The sequence below is a fragment of the Triticum urartu genome, chromosome 4 (genome assembly GCF_003073215.2).
Source record: "Triticum urartu cultivar G1812 chromosome 4, Tu2.1, whole genome shotgun sequence".
Taxonomy (NCBI): Eukaryota; Viridiplantae; Streptophyta; class Magnoliopsida; order Poales; family Poaceae; genus Triticum; species Triticum urartu.
The window spans coordinates 408,402,464-408,422,306 of NC_053025.1; positions in this window are offsets into that span (position 1 = coordinate 408,402,464).

The window sequence follows — 19,843 nt, forward strand, 5'->3', positions numbered from 1 at the left end:
AGAAGCCTTCATGGTATTGAAAGATAAGTTGACACATGCTCCTTTACTCCAACTTCCTAATTTCAATAAGACTTTTGAGCTTGAATGTGATGCTAGTGGAATTGGATTAGGAGGTGTGTTATTACAAGATGGAAAACCTGTTGCATACTTTTCTGAAAAATTGAGTGGGCCTAGTCTGAACTATTCTACTTATGATAAAGAATTATATGCTCTTGTTCAGACCTTCGAAACATGGCAACATTATTTATGGCCCAAGGAATTTGTTATACATTCTGATCATGAATCTTTGAAACACATTAAAAGTCAAGCAAAACTGAACCGTAGACATGCTAAATGGGTTGAATTCATTGAGACTTTCCCTCATGTCATTAAACACAAGAAGGGTAAAGAAAATGTTATTGCTGATGCCTTGTCTCGTCGTTATACTATGCTTTCACAACTTGACTTTAAAATATTTGGTTTGGAGACCATCAAAGATCAATATGTTCATGATGCTGTATTTAAAGATGTATTGCAGAATTGTAAGCAAGGGAGAACTTGGAACAAGTTCGTTCTTAACGATGGATTTGTGTTTCGTGCTAACAAGCTATGCATTCCAGCTAGCTCCGTTCGTCTTTTGTTGTTGCAGGAGGCGCATGGAGGAGGATTAACGGGACACTTTGGCGTCAAGAAGATGGAGGATATACTTGCTACACATTTCTTTTGGCCAAAGATGAGACGGGATGTTGAGCGTTTTGTTGCTCGCTGCACTACATGTCAAAGAGCTAAGTCACGACTCAATCCACATGGTTTATATATGCCTTTGCCTGTACCTAGTGTTCCTTGGGAGGATATATCTATGGACTTTGTTTTAGGTTTACCTCGAACAAAGAAGGGGAGGGATTGCATATTTGTTGTCATGGATAGGTTCTCGAAAATGGCACACTTTATACCATGTCATAAAAGCGATGATGCTGTTAATGTTGCTGATTTGTTCTTTCGTGAAATTATTCGCTTACATGGTGTGCCAAATACTATTGTTTCAGATCGTGATACTAAATTTCTTAGCCACTTTTGGAGATGTTTTCATGGGGTTGGCCATAATCCCGGGGACATAAAAGCTAACTGTTTTAGTACACCTGGTCACCCCAACGATGAAAACAAACAGCTTAAAGTCTCAGACAACCATAAGCCACCACAATAGAATCCATCCTCACCACTAGTGACTAGGGCTTGTATTATGCGAACGAATCAACAGAAGAAAATGAGGGAAATAAATGCTGCCTTTCATGAGTGAATGTGCATACTAACGTCTCATTGCATGCTACAAACTGTAAAAAGACAGAGATAATCCACTTAAAAATAATATGCGTAGTGGCACACACCACCAGCACTCGACAGCTCGCTTATTGATATGATTCAGCGTATACTACAACTTCAGTGACCGAAGGTATATCCGAGTAGGAATGCCTAAAGAATCACACATACATGAATACGATATTAAAGAACATGAGCAAGAGCCTTCCTCACACTCAAGTTTGAAGAATCAGAGTAACACTTATAGAACGCACATAATCAATAAAGCAAAACATAACTTCCGTCTGGAGAAAGGGCTAGTAAAAAGTGTGTGAAGATTCAACGACGCTCTATCAGGGAATAAGACATCTTAGATGGATTAACCACATGTGCGAGTAAAGATAGATTGAGTCGGCGACTGACGCAACATTTAGTACATAGTAGTGCAAGCTGAGCAACAATCAACAGCTCACACCCGTCTCCATATCGTGGCCAGAGAAGGTAGCCAGAGAGACCCTATATAAGGTGTTAATGAGACAAAAACCTAGACTAATCTCATATAGACAGCCCTGAGCTAATGAGATTGGTAAGTCCACTTAAACATGCACGGTATTAATTGAAGCCGCTTATCTGCGGTCGACGACCATAGCGCTCGTCCTCCCCAGATCAAGGCACAGAACAATCAGGTCACACACGAGAGAAACGGGGAAGGACGAAAGGCGACATGAAACCAATGATAGAATGCGCCACGCAGCAACCCCTACTGTTATTATCTATCACGATCCGACGACCAATAGTAAGACGCTCTCGGAGCAAGCCGCACGCAAAATTGTAAATTACTCACCCAAGTTTACCTCTCCGTTCCTTCACTATATCGGAACATACAACAATTATATACTATCAGAGTGCATGCGATTTCAGAGAAACAGCATGACCCTAATTAGTAAGGGAGTACAACCTTTGCTCTAGAGCCTCAAATATAAGAAGGCCTAACAAGGAGAAGGGACAAAAACATGAAAGGCCAAAAAACAACTTAGACACTAGAACTATGAGGCCAACGCGCAGCGGAAAACCAATAGTACATCCGACCTCTACCATAGGATTTAGAGAATCATGAGAATGCTGCGAGAGCCCTGCCAACACCAAGGAGTTGAAGCATGAATCGCCTTAGCGGACGAAATTATCAAGCATATGAGAGCTGACATTAATGTGACTCCAGATCTAATTAAGTACAAGAAATTACGTTCAACAAAAGCTCCACTTCGGCCGATAAGCAGACCGTACACCTTTTATAACCGGGATGCCAGTCCCCATGTATGTAATTTCGAAATACTTAAGTATAGTCTACTTTTAGAGTCCGTATGTGTGGGGAAACAAGAGTTAGGGTTGGTTTCGGACCCCACCCTCAAGGGCCATGAAATTCCCCCCTCTTCCTCCATATATACAGCCCTTAGGGCATCGTTTAGACTTTGGGTTTTGTTTAGATTAAAAGTTCGCCATAGCTGCAACTTCGCGTACTTCGTTTGTGTCCAACGACCAGACCAAGACGTCACAGAACCCCACCTTGATCAATAAAGCTTTCATCTTATATTCGCAATATCCCGATTGCAATCTCAGTTTCTTGCTTGTTCTTCATTTGTTCGCAGGAAACAGACCCTCGTGGTCAGGTTGATCGTGCTCCGGCGTGGTCAATAACCCTCGGAAGTTGGTTTAGCGATTGCTAAGGCGCGACGTCTCGCACGTTCGTAGTCGGATCGTCAAGGTCGACTCCCACAAAAAACGATAGCCACCATCTCATCGAAACATCGGGACACCTTAGCCTCTATCATCCAATATATGCAACTTTCAAGTCTTTTGTGAAGCGTACCTTCAAGAAGAACCAACTGTTGAGCTGTTCCATGATTTCTTCCATTTAAACCGTCACACTGAGTTTTTAGACGGACCCAATACGGAACTTGGCGGCGTCTCAATTCAGAAAAGTAAAGAGGTTGAGTTTCCTCATGCGAAACTTCACAGTCACCCAAAAGAGTGGAATCAAACTTGGTTCTACTACAGAGACACCTCTGCTGAAGATGAAAACCCTCTGCCGGGTTATTGTGCTCACCGGCTTGCTAATACTCATCTACTTCCGCAACGACTAAGTGCCCAAGAACGGGCCTCGTACGCACCTCAACTCGCCAAGCTGAGAGCCTTCCTGGCCAACGGTTTAACAGGCGTGGACTTCGTCCGTTGCTGGATATCCTGGAGCATTTTGCCGTTAAGTCGCCGCTCCGGCTTAATGTGTGAGTATACTGGTGACGTTCAAGACTCTCAACGTCATATCAATATTCAGCTAACAGATGAAGAAGTCGCTGAGTCTGTGAAGAAAATGTTGAATGAACCGGAAGCTGTCTGCAGCAAGACCGGATTAAGTCCCTTTTATACGCAGAACAAACCGCCCGCTGTAAGTATTATCTGTGCTTCCGCTTTACACCTGATATTTTTAGACTGTGCAATCTTTGAATTCCCTCTGTCCATATTTAAACAGGGCGATGATCCGTTCTGGAAAAATAAACCTCAAGAGAAAGCGGCAAAGCCTTCCCGTCCTAAAAGAAAAGCCGTCAAGAAAACCACAGAGAGGAAGGCACCTGAACCCATCGGTTTAGAGCTTGATGATGACCCGGATGAAATGGAAGCAGAGGTAGAACTTGATTCACTTGGTTCACTTTTCATGCATCTCATTGACAATGATATTTATCAGGAGGACGTTGAGGGCAGCCAAGCTGATGATGCAGAGGTAATTATCCTTCCCTCCGATTCAGACTCTCTGCCAACACAAAAAATCCGTCAAGCAGTCTAGAAAGTAAGATTTTCTCACCCTCTTGCTCACTTGGATCCAACATTTATTTTGAAGAAGCAGCAGCACGAGGCTCGCCGCACAACCCGGCACAACGGTCAAACGGTCACTTCGACTGGTTTACCGAATACCCCGGTCCAGAAATGCCGAACTGAGGTCTCACCCACTTCTGACACTTCTTATCCCAAGGCTGGCTATTACCGACAACCTCTTAATCCGTATGATTCGAATTATCAGGTGACACCTCCTTCATCCTCTGGCGAGTCAACAGCAACACAACTCCCTCCCCTTAAGACCATTGCTGGGTAAGTTTTAACTGAATCTGTTGATGCTTTGTATTTGCATGTTGTTTTCATCCTTGCATCTTTTCCTTTTCAGAGCCAAGGCTAGACCCAGCAAGAAAACTCGGGTGAATAAACCGTCTGAAGAATTGGTTTTTGAACCGGAGCAAACAACTGAACCAGAAGGTCCTCATGTAGACACTGTTGTTCATGAACCACTCCCTCCGAATCATGATTTGAATGAGCAAACAGAAGTTGATACCGCTGTGCCAGATGATAAACTAGCCAGTCCAATTCGGGCTGATGACGGATCTTCTAGTCCAGTGAAGGCGATTGATACTCCATCAACTCCAGAAAAGGCTGTTGGAAATAAAGAAGATGAGGTTATTATTACTGGTACTAGCCACACCTCTCCTGGCCAACCTGTTGTATTGGCGAAACATAGTGCCAAAGAAGAACGTGCTGCCATGGAGAAAGGCAAGTGGAGCACCGATTTATCAAGGTATGCCCACATCAGTTCTCAAGAACTCCACTCTGGCTTTCTAAACCGTCTGCTCACAAACCGTGATTATGAAGCAGATTTGGTGAATCTGATGAAGGAGCGCTATGAGGTAATGACATAACTTTTCTTTTCTTAAGTCCAATTGCAAATACCAACTCTAGTAGCCCCCAAGGGCTGGTTTATGATAGCAATCAAAAATCGGGACTTTGTAATATCTAAACCCTTGCATACTTATCCTCCATATGTCAGGTGATCCTTTGAAATAAACCAGTACGTTATCGTTGTATTCCTGTAGTTTTCATCTGTGTAGTCCCCAAGGGCCGGTTTATCTTTCCAAGATAAACCGGGTCTTTAATCAATGATTCACCTTTGGACAGATGTACATTAGCCCCCAAGTGTCAAGAATAATGTGTGCCTTGTACTAGGGACTTGCAAAAATTTCTGATGATAGAGCCAATAGGCATTAGCCCCCAAGTACAAAGTGCATAACTTGTTATACGCTTGGTACTTCAAATATACAAATCCCATTGATGATTTATCTTGCCCTTGTAGGCCGAGCTGAGTAAGAAGGACGCTCAAATCGCTGACCTTCAGGAAAACATTAAATCTCAGCAAGCAGAGGCTTCCAAGGCCAAGGAAGAACTAACGAATGCCTTAGCAGCCATGGAGAAGCTGAAGGAAACCTTTAATAAAGAGTGTGCACACTGGGAGACAGAGAAGGCTGGTTTAACAAAGAAAGCCGAAGACGTAGAAGCATCCCTGAAGCCGGTGGTGGAAGAACTGACCGGCCTAAAACGGCAGATTAATGCCATGACCTCTGCTGTATTTGGTGAGTATTCTCATATGAAGTTATTCTGATTCATAATATCTTATGAATAGCCGGTTTACTGATGCTTTACCATGACAGGGACCCACATCACTCATCTGGGTGCCGACATGTGGATGAAGCTTAAAGCGGCCTATACTTTGATAGAACAACTATATTCTGGATCCCAGCGAGCCATTTGCACTGCAGCTTATAACAAGCCTCCTCCAATGCTGATAAAAGAAACCATCGAAAAGCTGGCCATGCTGCCTGCCCGGTTGGATGAACTGAAGAGATCAGCCGCAAGGTCAGGTGCACTGACCACGCTAATCTGGGCCAAGGCATGGATTCCGGATCTTAATCCAGCAGATATCAGCAAAGGTTATCCTAGTGTGAAGGAAGACGGTTCAGATTTCAACAATGACGATCTCCGAAGGCTGACAAAGGAAATGCGGCCTATAGCAAGCAAATTGGCGGATGACACAGATCTATCCCATTATCAACCGGTTTACGATGTTGAGGGGAAAAGACAGCCCGCGTCGATTCATAATGTAGAAGGTTTTGTTCCACCAATCTGTAAGCACACTTATGCTCCTGACATTGACCCTTCCAACCTTATTCATGAAGAAGCCGTTTTTCAAGCCTTAACTGGAATTGATTGGTCAACGATTGATTTCTAGCGACTGGGTAGGGATGAGGAGAATGCACCCGCTCAAGATGACCCTCAATCTTCAAGCCGTCCGGATGAAGAATCTTAATTCGGAAGTCGGTTTAATCATTTGCCAAAATTGTTGAAACAATTATCCTGTGTGGGCACTAAAGCGCCTTGTAATAGTCTAGTTCAAATACTTATCTGTTTATGCCATCGAGCATACTCATTTTGCTTGTCATTGATAACTGGCCATGCTTTTGGGATCTATTTTATGCATAATCCACAGTGGCTTTATTTGGCTTATTCCTGCAAAAAAATTGAAAGTGTCCTAGCGGTTTACCGCTGGACGGGTCATGGTGCCCAAACATATATATAACCTGGATACCGAACCAAGGCTGTAATATGTAGATATAAAATAGATGATACCTGTGGTGTATCTCGTTTGGCTTACCAACTGTTGTTATAACAAAAGGTGATAACACTAATCTGGAGTGTTGATGACTCCTTGCCTCCTTGCCGGTTCATACCGAAATCCTTCCGGGTGATGGTAAACACCGGTTTATGCATATAATTGTGGTGACCTGTAGTCAAACCAGTCCGGAGCAATATTATTGCCGGATTAGAACTGACCATGTACTGACAACTTAGCGTTGAAAGCCATGCCGGGTTGTAATAAACACCGGTATATCAGAAAATATTCATAAATCCCTTAGCAAAAAGATGTTTAAAACAGCAAATACAAAAGAAATATGCAAGGCTTTTCATGGGCTGCCAGGCCCTAAATCGAGGCTTTTCATTGGCTGCCAGGCCGCTGAGTTAAACCATTTTTCAAAGCCTTTTAAGATGGACCTCAATCTTTAACCAATCATCGTTTTAACTTTGACAAGTTCAGGGTGTATGAGATTGACTTGTCAAATGTTCGATGGGTCATACCAGGTTTACCTGGACGGAGTGGCTTACTTAAAAAGGCAGGATAACTCAGGGTTTTAGGTGAATACACCTAGCTTCCAAGCCTGGCTTGATAGCCTATTACATGGGTTCAAGCTCGTTGTTCTTTGAGAAGCAAGGAGCCCCCAAGTAATATTTGAGCTATGTTTAGTGGTTACCTATGTTTGAGTTGTGCTTGATGCAACAGACTCTCTTTGCTTCCACATAATTTCCTTTTGGCTTTAAGCCTATCAAGAGGTGTAGCTATGGTGTAAATACAACCAAGCCCCTTAGTGATTTCCCTTTCTGGTCTTAAGCCGATCAAGAGGCGTAGCTATGGTTCGAGTACGGCCAAGCCCCCTAGTGATTTCCTTTATATTTGTGTGGCTTTATAGGCCTGGTTAATAGAACTCCGCTTTGTAAGTAGAAGCCCCCATGTAACCACACATGATGTAAAAAAAGAACAGAGACCCCGCTTTAGCTGAGGCTCCGGTTTATTATATAATATATACATTGTCATAAGTATGTAGATAAGAAGAGCCTGTGGCTCAAGTATAGTAAGGCCGAAGAACAGCTATATTCCATGGCCGCTGGGTCTCCTCCTCTGATTTGCGTGAGTCTTTGTGCTCTCGAACATCGATAAGGTAGTATGACCCGTTGTGCAGATTTTTGCTGACCACAAAAGGTCCTTCCCAAGGTGGGCATAACTTGTGCATATCAGTTTGATCCTGGATGAGCCGGAGCACCAGATCGCCCTCTTGAAAAGTTCTGGTCTTAACCCGGTGGCTGTGATAACGTCGGAGATCTTGTTGATAAATCGCCGACCGCGCCGCTGCGAGATCACGCGTACAATCTAACAGGTCTAGTGAGTCCTGACGTGCCTTCTCATTTTCAGCTTCAACGTAAGCCGCCACACGGGGCGAGTCATGACGGATGTCACTAGGGAGAACCGCCTCTGCTCCGTAAACCATGAAGAAAGGCGTGTAACCTGTAGATCTATCTGGTGTGGTGTTGATACTCCATAATACGGAAGGCAACTCCTCCACCCAACAACCCGACGTCCGCTTTAAAGGAACCATAAGCCGGTGTTTAATACCTCTCAAAATTTCTTGATTTGCCCTCTCTTCTTGACCATTAGATTGGGGGTGAGCTACTGACGACACATCAAGCCGGATGTGCTCACGTTGACAAAATTCTTCCATAGCACCCTTGGACAGATTAGTACCATTATCAGTTATAATGCTGTGTGGAAAACCAAACTGGAATACCACCTTTTTGATGAATTGAACCGCCGTGGCTGCATCACACTTACTGACTGGCTCTGCCTCTACCCACTTGGTAAACTTGTCAACCACCACCAACAGGTGGGTCTTTTTGTCCTTGGATCTCTTAAAGGGTCCAACCATATCCATCCCCCATGTTGCAAACGGCCAAGTGATTGGAATCATTATCAACTCCTGAGCCGGAACATGAGTGCGGCGTGCAAATTTCTGACAACCGTCACACCTTTTTACTAAATCCTCAGCATCAGCATGAGCTGTCAACCAATAGAAACCGTGACGAAAAGCCTTAGCCTCCAAGGACTTTGAACCGGCGTGGTGACCACAATCTCCTTCATGGATATCTCGCAAAATCTCACAACCTTCTTAAGGAGAAACACAATGCTGAATCGCCCCTGTCACGCTGTAACGATGTAACTCCCCATTGATAATGGTCATTGACTTGGATCGCCGGATTATCTGCCGGGCCAAGGTTTCATCGCCTGGTAACTCGCCCTGGTTCATATAGGCTAGGTATGGGACTGTCCAATCCATTATAACATGAAGTGCTGCAACCAACTGGGCCTCTGGGTCAGGAATAGCCAATTCCTCCTCTGTGGGAATCTTGACCGACGGATTATGAAGTACGTCGAGGAAGACATTAGGTGGCACCGGTTTATGCTGAGAGCCTAGACGACTTAAAGTGTCCGCCGCTTCATTCTTTCGCCGGTCTATATGGTTAACTTGATAACCCTTGAAATGACCAGCCACTATGTCCACCTCTCGTCGATATGCAGCCATGAGTGGATCCTTAGAATCCCAAGTGCCAGATACCTGCTGAGCCACTAGGTCCGAGTCACCGAAGCACTTAACTTAGCTTAAATTCATCTCTTTAGCCATCCGAAGGCCATGGAGTAAGGCCTCATATTCAGCTGCATTGTTAGTACAAGGGAACATTAAGCGGAGAACATAACAAAACTTACCACCTCGCGGGAAGTTAATATGACTCCAGCCCTCGAGCCCTCCAACTGTCTAGACCCATCAAAGTGAACGGTCCAATATGTGTTATCTGGCTTTTCCTCCGGTGCCTGCAATTCTGTCCAATCATTGATCAAGTCCACAAGTGCTTGGGATTTTATTGCTGTGCGAGGCATATATTTTATCTCGTGAGGTCCAAGCTCAATAGCCCATTTAGCAATCCGGCCAGTTGCTTCTCTGTTTTGAATGATATCTCCCTGAGGGGCTGAACTGACCACTATGATAAGATGACCCTAAAAATAATGCTTGAGCTTTCGGCTTGCCATGAAAACCCCATACACCAGCTTCTGCCAATGCGGATACCTCTGCTTTGACTCGATAAGCACCTCACTGATATAATAAACCGGCCGTTGAACCGGATACTCCTTTCCAGCCTCCTTGCGCTCCACAACAATAGCCACACTAATAGCCAGAGCATTAGCAGCCACATATAGTAATAAGGGATCTTTATCGACCGGAGCCGCAAGGACTGGCGGTTCAGCTAACTGTCTCTTCAAATCCTCAAAGGCTTTATCAGCCGCGTCGCTCCAGACAAAGTCATCTGTTTTCTTTAGCATCTGATATAAAGGGATGGCCTTCTCCCCAAGACGACTGATAAAACGGATCAAAGCCACAATCCGGCCTGCTAAACATTGAACGTCATTGATACATGCCGGTTTAGCTAGAGAGGTGATAGCTGTGATATTCTCCGGATTAGCCTCAATGCCCCTGTTGGACACCAGAAAACCCAAGAGCTTGCCTGCCAGAACACCAAAGACACATTTGGCCGGATTAAGCATCATCTTGTAAAACCGGAGGTTATCAAAGGTTTCCTTCAAGTCATCTATCAATGTTTCCTCCTTCCTAGATTTCACCACAATGTCATCCACATAAGCATGAACATTGCGCCCAATCTGTTTATGAAGACAATTCTGAACACAGCGCTGATAAGTTGCCTGTGCACTCTTGAACCAAGGCATGGATAGATAGCAGAAGGCTCCAAAGGGAGTTATGAAGGTTGTCTTCTCCTGGTCCTTAACTGCCATTTTGATCTGATGATAACCAGAATAAGCATCCAGAAAACACAAATGGCCACAACCCGCCGTAGCATCAATAATCTGATTAATGCGCAGGAGAGCAAAGGGATCAGCTGGACATGCCTTGTTCAAGTCTGTGTAATCCACACACATATGCCAAGTGTCGTTTTTCTTAAGTACCAGCACCGGATTAGCTAGCCACTCAGGCTGAAAAACCTCCATGATAAACCCTGCTGCCAAAAGCCGGGCTACCTCCTCACCAATAGCCTTACGCCTCTCTTCGTTGAAGCGGCGGAGAAACTGCCTGCCCGGTTTAAACTTAGGATCTATGTTAAGGGTGTGCTCAGCGAGTTCCCTCGGTACAACTGGCATGTCAGAAGGCTTCCATGCAAAGATGTCCTGGTTCTCACGGATGAACTCGATGAGCACGCTTTCCTATTTGGGATCCAGGTTAGCGCTAATGTTGAACTGCTGAGATGAATCAACAGGAACAAAATCAACCATTTATTGTCTGCAGGAGATTTAAATTTCAGCGCTGGATCATGCTCTGTAGTTGGCTTCTTCAGAGAAGTCATATCTGCCGGATCAACATTGTCCTTATAAAACTTCAGCTCCTCTGTGGCACAAACCAACTCAGCATAAGCCGCATCACCCTCTTCACATTCCAAAGCAATCTTCCTGCTCCCATGTACTGTGATGGTCCCCTTATGACCCGACATCTTAAGCTGCAGATAAACATAACACGACCTCGCCATGAACTTGGCATAAGCCGGTCGTCCGAACAGGGCATGATACGGACTCTTGATTTTCACCACCTCAAAAGTCAACGTTTCTGTCCTTGAATCATGATCATCTCCAAAAGCCACCTCTAGGGCAATCTTGCCAACTGGATACACCGATTTGCCAAGCACCACACCATGAAAGATGGTGTTCGACGGTTTAAGACTCTTATCTGTTAGTCCCATATGGTGGAAGGTATAATAGTAAAGAATATTGATACTGCTTCCCCCATCCATAAGCACCTTGGTGAAATTATACCCCCCCCCCAACTTGAGGTGCCACCACTAAGGCCATATGACCCGGATTATCAACCCGGGGTGGGTGATCCTCTCGACTCCATAAAATTGGTTGTTCAGACCATCGCAAATACTGAGGCACTGCCGGTTCAACAGAGTTCACGACCCTTTTATGAAGCTTCTAATCACGCTTACACAAGCTAGTAGTAAAGACATGATACTACCCACTATTCAACTGCTTCGGATTGCTCTGATAACCCGACTGCTGCTGCTCCTGATTCCCCTGATGGTTATAACCTCCCTGATTGCCCTGATTACCTTGATTGCCATGTCTGGTCTGATGGCCTTGGAATCCTGAACTGGAGCTGCCGCCTCCATAACCCGGCCCATGAAAACCGCCTCCTGAACCGCTGGGCGTGCCATTGTCGTACTGGAACATATTGGAACTTTTAAACTCTCGCATGATGAAGCAATCCTTCCAAAGATGTGAAGCTGGCTTCTCCTTCGATCCATGCTTCGGACAAGGTTGATTTAACAGGCGCTCCAGATTGGGGCCTGACCCTCTGCCCCTCTGGGGCGGTTTTCCCTTACGATGCTGACCGTTATCCTGAGCATTGGTGTTAGGCACAAAGTCCAAACTATTGTTTGCCTTGCGCTCACCATTGTTCCCATGACCTGCCAGATTGTCCTGCTGCCCCTTGGCATTTCCATTCTTTTTCCCCTTCCCCGATTTGTCATCCTCAGACTCAGGGTCTTTGGTACTATCTGAATCGGCATATTTCACCAAAGCAGCCATAAGGGTTGACATGTCATTGCAGTGACGTTTGAGCCTCCCTAACTTCAGTTTTAATGGCATAAACCGGCAATTTCCCTCCAACGTCAAAACTATTGTATCCGCCTTGATGCGGTCTGACGAATGCAGAATAGCTGAGACTCACTTCACCTGATGGGTTGTAGACTCCCCATCCTCTTGAACACAAGCGACTAGGTCCACAATCGACATAGGCTGCCTACACGTATCCTTAAAATTCTAGATAAACCGGTTTTCTAACTCGGCCCATGACCCAACGGAGTTAGCCGATAAGCTATTTAACCAAGTACGAGTTGTCCCCTCCAACATCATGGTGAAATACTTAGCACACACCACTTCATCCACATCCAGCATCTCCATCGCCATCTCATAACTCTCAACCCATGACTCAGGGGGTAAATCGGTAGTGTAATTCGGCACCTTACGAGGGCCTTTAAAATCCTTGGGTAGTCGCACGTTACGCAAAGCGGGGGTGAGGCACGGTACCCCCAAAGAACGGAAGACCACACCTAGTTCCACTAAGGTGGTTGGCCGAACCGGAGTAGGCTGACGAGCTGCGTGCTGAGCTGCTAATTCGGCCTCTCGATGTGCTCGGCCATGATCCAGCACATCTTGTGGATTAGCACCACCACCCGTCGGGTTATGCCTTCGCGGTTAGTTACGGTGGCGTGCACTGCTTGACACAGCTGGTTCATCAATGTGCCTGCTGTAGCTCTGAGTTGGACGGGGGGTGGAGTGAATCCTCTCGCTACTATGCGAATAAGCCTGCTGCTGGGTTAAAGCTGTCTGAAGGAGCTCTCTGGCCCGTCGTGTCTCAATCGCCACCGGTGACTCGCCGTTGATTGGGAGAGCGGCCAATCATGAAGTGGCGGCCATGATATTATCCAATGGGTTGGAGTAAGGACCCGGGGGTGTTGGGACATGTTGTGACAAGATGTTGTTATGATGAGGCCGGTCCATCATGCGTGGCTGAACCGGCGCTCCTGTTACCATTGCCTCAGTCCGGTTTACCACTCGCTGGTTACTGGTTCCTACTCCTGGCGTGTTGAAGAGATTTCTTGGCTCATAACCCGGCGGGAGGTAAGACCGGTATCTCCAATGACATCATCTGAGGCACTCTGATCCAGCCTAAGCCGGTAGGCCTGACTTCTAACTTGGCCCGTTCTGTAGCCATCCTGGCGTTCTCTGCTGCCAGGTCCGCTTTAGCTTGAGTTATCTGATCCCTCACCTTCGCAATCTCCGCATTGTGTTGATCCCGGTTTGCCGCGTCCACCACCACTGCTAGTAATGTTGCCAAAGTGTCGAATAGGTCGGACAAAACCTGAGACGGAGGCGGTACAGAGCCCCTGCTCCCACTGGTGTTGCTGTTGCTGAACCGGAGATCATTGCCGCGGCGGTGGAAGAGTGTTGCACTGGTTGTGTACCGGCCATGAAGACCGCGACCCGGCTTGGCAGATCGACGGGGTCCGGAATACTGTTGCCATCGGAACCTCCGCTAATCCGGCCGTCCTACAGCTGATACAGCGACTCGGTCTCTCCGGTTGAAGACTCATCGTCAGAACAGACAATGGTTTCTCCATCAGATGCTGGTCCATCCTCATATTCCGCTCCATGGATGACACCTATGAAGACATGCATTACGACGGGCTGAACCGGGGCAGACCTTGCACGCTGAGCCGTCTCGATGGTGTTAGTGCAGATGTCTAGCTCAGGGCCCGGTTCACCGATCTTGCCGATGAAGACGTAAATTCCACCAAAGGGGACCCGGTACCCGTATTCAATTGAGCCGGCCTCGGGACCCCATCCTGCGTCGTCAATGTAGAGCTTACCGCGATGAATTTTAGTCATCCGGCCCACAGCGTATCCCTTGAGTCCTTCGAAGCTGCCCTTCAAGAACTCGAAACCATCGTGCGATAGCCCCACGGTGGGCACTAACTGTCGTGGTCTTGTCACGGAAGATGTCCTTGTAAAAGGACTTAGTCATGGAGCAATCGCTAAGGGTTAGCTTATAGGGGTTAAACCGGACAAGGGACACGAGAGTTTTATACTAGTTCGGCCCCTTACGATGAAGGTAAAAGCCTATATCTAGTTGTGATGGAATTGCTGGGGTTTCGATGACTAGGGAGCGAATCCGCTTTGCCTGGCTCTCGAGTTGTTGTTGTGTGTTGTCCCTAAACCGCCGCCGGGTCGTCCCTTTATATACATAGGTCGACGCCCGTCAGTTTACAGAGTCCCGAGGCCGGATCGTTAACGTATCCAACTCGGTCTCTATCCTTCCTATCTTACAACGCAAGTTACATGAGAAAGTCAGTTTACATCTACAGGCCTTAACCCGCCTTTGGGCCTTGGGCCTTCATAAAGCGCCACGATACACACATCTTCATGGGCTTCTAATCTTCATGGAGTTAACCCGGCTACTCCTGGCCGGTTTATGTCTAGTAGTAATATCCCCAACAGACGGGGTTACCCCCGAAAGAAGAACCCCAAGATGCCACCGCAGGGCCTGCCGGGCTCATGGAGACGCCGCCACCTCACTAAACCACTTCACCACGACGCATGTCGTCGATGAGTGCAATGTCAAGCCACAAAGTGACTAAGTGGGAGTCATCTGCCACATGGAGGCCTCCTTCTACAAGAAATACCTACAGACGACACCTGTCCTACGACGTGTCAAGCAAGAAGGTGGGAAGCTGACAAAACTGCCCAGCAAGGCTTGCCGGGAAAGCGATGTTGTGACGTCAAGTGGCACATTTAATGTGTTCTGTCGGCCTACAGCGTTAGGTATGATAGCACTGTTCTCTATCTTATCAGTGCATATTGACTGATTTGCAACTATGGCGACCCCTTAAACTATAAAAGGAGACCCGAGGTAACCTTAGAAAGGGTTGGACACTTGATTAGTAAATCCACCCCTCATCTTTCATACGGACTAGCCGTTTAGCCCTGGGGCGACTCTGCCAGGCAGACGAGCTCCGTCCACCACTATTTTTCCACCATCAATCCACCTAAGCAGGAGTAGGGTTTTAGGCCTCACGGCGGCCCGATCCTGGGTAAAAACTGCCTGTGTGATCCCTGCCGTGCTGCCTCACGCTCCTCTACTCTTTGTGCAATGTGCCATCCCCCCGTCGAACCAGCAAGGGGCCTTTGGTCCCATAGGTGACCATGGTTTCCCACGACATCTTTGGCCGGCCAGGTAGGGTGATCACTTGCGCGAACCCGAAAGCGTGATCAGCGCGTCATCTTCATCTTTGGCGGCTCAATCGACGATGGCGCTCAAGAAGAAATCCGGTGCTTCAGCTCACCCTCAACCTCGAAGGCTCCGCCGCCCACATCCACCAATGCTACGAGTAATGCAGAGGCGCACGAGGAGGGGAGCGCTTCTAGGGATGTGCTCAGAGCAAGCGGCGCCGTCACCACCTCCATTGTAGCCGGAGCGGGAGACACCAGAGGAGAGCAGCATCAGCAACATCCCGGTGGCCACGCTCCATGAGGTACGGGCAAAGGAGTTATTCCATCCGCGCCCCTTCCTATCGCCGACAGGCACAACCACAACGATGGCGCTCGGTCCGGGGCAAATCGTCGCCCCCACCATGGGAGCAATCGTAGCGCGTGCACCTCCCCCGGGGCGAGTCGACCAGATCGTTGTGCCCAATGGAGCCGCTGGCCCTCAAGCGCCTTCACCTTGTCACCATGCAATACAAATCGCCGCCTGGCAACGGCAAGCATGTGGTGCTATCGTCGTCGGAACCATCAGAAGCCGAGCGACAATGCGGTCCACTTCATCATCACCTATGCCAAGCACCGCTACGGAAGCCATGGCGCGAGCCGAGCTGCTACTGAGTTTTCCACCGGAAGCCGAGAAGATGATCGAGTGGCGTGCAACCATCCAGAGTCTGCTCTACTTTGCCGAGGCTAGGGGCTCGCGGCGAGCTGGCCCACCACGGCCTCCCCACGAGACAACGACGGCTCGCGCTGCTGGTCATACGGAAGGGGACACCCCCACAATACAGTTCCCGCCGCGACAACTGGTGAGAGCGCGGCAGAACCAAGAACCTGACGACATCTCAATGGCCTCCTCTGACCCTTGAGGACACCCAGGCCAACAACAAGCTCCGGAGGATAGGCGAAGGGGAGACGTGCGCGTTGTCATCAAGCAACGCCGCGACGACCCCCGTTGGGCCAATGGGTGCAATGGACCCGATGTTGACGAGCCCGCGCTTGAGGTTGGAGGGTGCCTACCTTTCGAGGTTGGGTGCCGTGCCTTTACTCATGAGTTGTGGCAAGTTCATTGGTCGTCCTTCCGCATGTTCAAGCCAGAGGTACCCGAGAAGTATGATGGGAGGCTGAACCCGGCAGAGTTCCTGAGCATCTACACCATTGTTGTTCAAGCTTCCAGGGGAATAAGATGAAAAGGTGTTCGCCAAATACTTCCCTTTGGCACTCAATCCAATGTGAGGTCTTGGCTAATGCACCTGCCATAGAACTCCATTTCCTCATGGGCTGACCTATGCCATGATTTCATTGGCGCCTTCACTGGTGGCCAGCAAGAACCAGGGCGGCCCAATGACTTCCAGCTCCTCCAGCCGAAAGAAGGAGAGACTCTCCGGAAGTACTTGCAGAGATTCAGTAGAGTCCACAGGAACATCCCAAATATCCATCCAGCAACTGTGATAGCTGCATTTCAGTCCAATGTGCGCAACCGCAAGATTCGTTCCAAGATGAATATGCGGTTTCCCAAGACTATGAAGGAGCTTTACACCTTGGTGGACAAGTGTGCTCGGATGGAGGAGGGTAGGAAACTCCTTGGAGAAGAGGATTGCATCAACGTCGACTTGGAAGATGACAACAAATCCACCATTCAGAAGAAGAGCAAGAAGCACAGTAAGAGGCGCAAGGATAAGGTGGTAATGACTGTCGAAGGTTCAGGAACGCTCAGTACCGGCAAGAAGGCCAGGGCCGAAGCCCCCAGCAAGGAAGCTGCCATGTGCGCTGACTGCTCGGAGGCTGCGGCTGTAGAGACGACTGGGAAAGGTGATGGGCCATACTGTCAGATTCATCGTACCAAGGGCCATGATCTTGAAGAGTGTCTTCAGGTTGAGCAGCTTGTCAAGAGGCAGAGAGCAGAGTATGAGAAGCATGATAATGAAAAATGTTAGAATGCCACTGGCGGTAAGGGCCGAGGCGGTGAAGCAAACCATCCTGGCAAACCCTTCTGGAACCAAGGAAAACCCGTCAAGGGTCGAGAGAAGGAAATTTGCAATGATGAGAGTGATGGAGTGGATGAAGAGGAAACCAGTGAGCAAGAGTTCCAGAAGGCCACTGACGTCCTATGCATTGATGGGCGTGCATCCCTGCACTCCTCTCACCGGCAACTCAAAAAGTGGGTGCGTGAGGTCTATGCCATGGAGCCAACAACAGAGGCTCGGAAGCCGCTCAAATGGTCATGCATGCCCATCATCTTCGACAAAGAGGACCATCCTGATCGTACCACTGCGGTAGGATGTTTGACATTGTTGGTATCTCCAATGATTCGCATCCTCAAAGTCATGAAGATGTTGGTTGATGGCGGGGCCAAGTTAAATCTGATTTCTCCAAAGGTCATCAGCAAACTTCAGATAGCAGAGGAAGAATTGAAGGACACAGACATGTTTCAAGGAGTTAATCCCGGCAGGAGTCATCCTAAGGGAAAGATCACGTTGCCCGTGTAATTTGGGGGAGAGCCGAACTACCGGAATGAGAAGATTATGTTTGATGTGGTCAACCTCCCCCTGCCATACAATGGATCCTTGGACACCCAGCCCTGGCTAAATTCATGGCGGCATCTCACTAAGCCTAAAACACCTTGAAGATGCCTGGGCCAGTAGGAGTCATTTCCATCACATCAGATGAGAAGGACACAATTATTTGCGAGGGTAAGATGTACCGGGACACAATCATGGCAGAAGTAGTTCCCGCCAAGGAGAACAAAGGAAAGAAGAATGATATCAGGGACGCCATCAAGGAATCTGGGAAGCGTGCCTCTTTGGAGTGCGCCGAGCCTGTTGATGACTTGCCGGAGAGTTCCAACAGCAAGAGATCCAAGGTTGCTGCACCACAGGTGAAGAAGGTCCCAGCAGGGCAGGCTGGCGTTGATGGTACTTTCACTATCAGAGCCACCCTTGACGACAAATAAGAAACCACGCTCATTGCCTTCCTGCGGGTGAATATCGATGTGTTTGCTTGGCAACCATCTGATATCCACCTTGTTGTTTTCCCACATGCCCGACCTGTCAAGCAAAAAGTTCGGAAGCAGGCCTTGGAGAGGCATCAGTTCATTGCAGAAGAGATTAAGAAGCTTGAGGCAGCTGGTTTGGTCAGAGGAGTGCTACATCCAACATGGTTGGAAAATCCGGCGGTCGTTCGCAAAGCTAACGGGAAATGGAGGCCCTGCATAGATTTCAGAAATCTCAATAAGGCTTGCCCGAAGGATCCATTTCCCTTGACGTGCATTGATCAGATTGTGTTTTCCACTTCAGGATGCGATTTGCTCTCCTTTTTGGATGCATATTCTAGATATCACCAAATTTTCATGTCCAAAGAAGATGAAGAGAAGACTTCATTCATCACCCCATGTGGTATGTACTGCTTTGTCCGCATGCCATTCAGATTAAAGAGTGTCGGGTTTACTTTTGCAAGGGTGGTCCAGATTGGTTTTGAGCCATAGCTGCACAGAAACATTGAGGCGTATAGGGATGATACTATGGTCAAGACCAAGGACAGAGCAACCGTCATCCAATATTTGGAGGAGACATTTGCTAATTTACGCAAGATCAACTTGAAGCTCAACCCGGAGAAGCACCTGTTTGGCGTTCCCTCCGGCAAGCTACTTGGGTTCTTTGTGTCCCATCGAGGGATCGAAGCTAACCCCGACAAGATCAAAGCCATCGAGCAAATCCAGGTGCCTCGGAAAGTTAAGGATGTGAGGCGTCTGATAGGGTGCATTCCCATGCTAAGTAGATTGATTTCCAAGTCTGCCAAGCATGGCCTACCGTTCTTCAAAATCCTAGAAAAGGCAGGGCCCATGAAGTGGACCCTAGAAGAAGATGTGGCTTCGCAAGAGTTGAAGGTCTGCTTGTCCTTTGTACCTACCTTGGTTTCCTGATGCCACAAGTTCCGTTGCTGCTATACTTGGCAGCAGCCAATCAAGTGGTTAGTGCAGGCTTGGTGGCATAGTGGGAAGTGGAAGAAGAAGAAAGTGAGCAAGGCCTGGCAAAGCTAGATAAGGATCGGGACAGAAGGAAGCACGGCAGTGAGGGCGACCCCAAGGAAACGACAAGGAAGAAAGTGATGTAACGCCTAGTGTACTTCATCAGTTCCTTGCTACAAGGAGCTAGATCGAGGTACTCTGGTGTGCAAAAGTTGATCTTTGGTCTCGTCACGGCCTCA